The following is a 3,063-nucleotide window of genomic DNA, read 5'->3' on the forward strand; positions in this document are numbered from 1 at the left end:
TGCTTAGAGCAGAGCATCCGGGAGCTGCGCGGCGGCGCTCCCAGGAGTGGGTACTCTGGCTGCTCTCCAGAACCAGTGTCCCCAGCACTTTGGTTGCCTGAAACAAATCAGTGGAAGTGATGTGTATGCCTGTTCTGATAGTGTACCCTCTACTTTTTGTCTTGTGCTTCCCACAGTAGAAGGGACCAGTACAGGTTTGACTATCCTGCTCACTCTTGCATGGAAAATGCTGTCTCATCCTGTCTAAACTGGTGGTGTTAACCCTTTAGGTGACGCTTGGTTTTAAGCGCTTAAAACGTCCAGCATCAGAGTGTGCCTACACAATGACAGTAAGGATTTGCTAGGCTGCGATGCTGTTTGCCATCTCCACATCTCAGTAAAGTCTCCAAGTGGCATACTTTATGGATTAAACTTCCTGAGCACTAATGGCAGCCATGCTGAGACGTTTCGGGTGAATGTAACCCCATTGTCCTACCATTTCCTAAAGGGTAAACAGCATGGTTAGACATGTCCACATGTCCTGACCAGCACCTTTGCATGTTCCATGTTGTCTTTGGATTTCCAGTGCAGACGCATACGTCACATGTTCATTAATGCGCTGTAAACTATTCCAACATGTGCTCTTTGAACTGGAGTTTTGTACATACGAGTGTCTTAATGTCTGAAAGAAACTGTTGAGACATTCGATTCTGGTATATTTGGACTGAATATTCAGGAGATTTTGAAAAAGAAAACAAATTTTCCTCCAGCTAATGCCTTGGGTGCTGTTTTCTGCAGGTTCATCCTTTGCTATGAGAGACATTATAAACATCTGTTAGAGTGGGAGCTTTCTTAAATGCTTCCCAAAGCAAGGGAGTACCAGGACAGACAGGCAGTGGGGTATCTGCCCTCACAAGCCATTGAGAAGTGCTTCACAAGGAAGAGGTGGAAAGAAACTATTAACCTATAGTCTGTACAGTTTTACGGCCCTTGAAACATTTCACATCTTTAAAAAGATAAGGAAGATTTCTGCCTGGCAGTTAGTGCACGTCCTGCAGAGTGAGAGCCCCTACCCTTTAGCCAGTGTCGCTGTGGGTTATCTACAGGTTTTTTTCCTTTCATTTAAAAGTATATGGACATCAGTTGGCAGCAGAAAGGATTTGTGGACTTCCAAAATTTTTTTCTTAGAAATGTTTGTGTTCCTTAATCCTTGCTACTCCTGCACTGGTCACAGGAAGCTGTGCTGTTTATGGTTTTGCTTTTTCCTTAAGAGTATATTTTCTACAAGAATTATATTAGAGATCTTTTCTGCACAGCTGCTTTTTTTTTTAGGCAGAAAGTTTCTTTTTTTTTTCATCAAAAAAAAACCCAACTCAGGAAGTGGTCAAGGAAAAAAGATCATATCAGACCTTCAAATACGATTTGCCTCAACCCGCGTAGCATTGGTCTGTGGCAGAACTGTGGATGTTATTCTCCAGGCAGAATGCCAGGTTGTATTTATTCTTCCCACACCTGCTTCTTCTTGAGGAGCCAGAGCTGTGCAAATGAGACTGATAGTGCTTAAAGCCTGTCTCCCTCTCTTGTCTCTGCCTTTCATACTAAATAAAGCCCGGAGTGTTGCCTGGGGCATACATCTTTATGCCCTGAGAGACATGCAGTTTTTGCAGTTGAATGTCAATTTATTTTCCCTAGGTATTGGCTTTTTGTAGCAGAGGGATGTCTGCAATTACTTAAAAGCAAAGTGCCTTTTTTTGTCTTAACAGCCTGGTTTTTGGGTAAGATGCTGTTGTGGTCAGGAAGACTCAAATCCTGTGCAGATACACCCTCTCAGGTCTCTGCCAGAACGGCAGAGACAGTTCCTCTGCATTGTCTCAGCCTCAGCTGAGGGCTGGTGTAGCCTGCTCGTGGACCTTTCTGTCCCAAGCCCCCTGCCACCCAGCCTTGCCCTGACTCCGGGGCCACCTGAGGTGAGAGTTACCGCCCAGGTTGTGCCTCTTCCCTCCCTGGGGCTGGAGGAAAAGGTGTCTTGTGTCTTGGAGTAGCTCTGTTGCTTTGTTATGGAGAAAAGGGGTTTGGGAGCCTGTGGGCTCCCCTGCAGCTTCACGGACTCCAACTGGGTGAGGGGATTAATTGGCACCATCAGATCTCTGGTTATGGTTTGCTCTTTAATCACTGCGGTGCATAAGCATGAATTACAAGAAGTAAATAGAAAGCTGCATCTGTTATGGTTATTGGCTTTCTAACAGTGTCGTTTGGAGGCAGAAACATCATTTCAAATGTCCAAGTATGAATCTTCTTTAAGCAGCTGAGTGGGAATTACTCTCTAAAGACAGCCAGCCTCCACTTCTCTTTTTACCCATGAAATTTAGGGTTATATATATTTTATTCTGATGTATTCAGAATTTGAAATGAACACACCCATAGCTGTCTTGGCTACCACAATAACTTACACCAAAATAGAGCAGAGAGGGTAGCCTCTGCGTCCCTTTCTCCAGACCCTCACCGTAGAAGGTGTTCGTGCCAAACAGGAATTGGCTCTCTGGGCACGTAGACCCTGTGGGTAGCTTTTAATACTGCTTGCATCAGAAGCCTTCAGAAACTGCTGCTAGCTGACGTTGAAGCCTGCTTATTTCAGAATAAATCTCTTTGAATCCAGTATTTTCAGTTGATGTTCTCTGAGGACCAAATCCTGCAAGCTTCCCCTCCGCCTGAGGAATTCCTAGACTTCAATAAAGGTTTTGCTTGCAGGCTTGGATACTTTGAGAGAAAACTGAGCCATGTAAGTGGACTTCTTAAGCAGGTTGTCAAAGTTCTTCTGTTACCTTTTTCTTACAGTAGCTGTTCTGCACATACATTTTATCTTACTAACTGATGGGGGGAGGAGAAAGAAGTGGTGTGATGTAAATGCCCCCCCTCAAAAATACAGGTCTTGAGGATTTGCAGAGTACCTAAACTAAGTTGTTGAAATGAAAATTTAGACCAGTGGGATGTTAAATCACTGCCTATTCTTTCTTTGGTACAAACCCTTCCTGCTGAGCACAGTTGCACAAGGGAAATGCTCCATCTAGAGCTGAAGCATTAAAA

Source organism: Athene noctua, chromosome 17 (assembly GCF_965140245.1).
Source record: "Athene noctua chromosome 17, bAthNoc1.hap1.1, whole genome shotgun sequence".
NCBI lineage: Eukaryota > Metazoa > Chordata > Aves > Strigiformes > Strigidae > Athene > Athene noctua.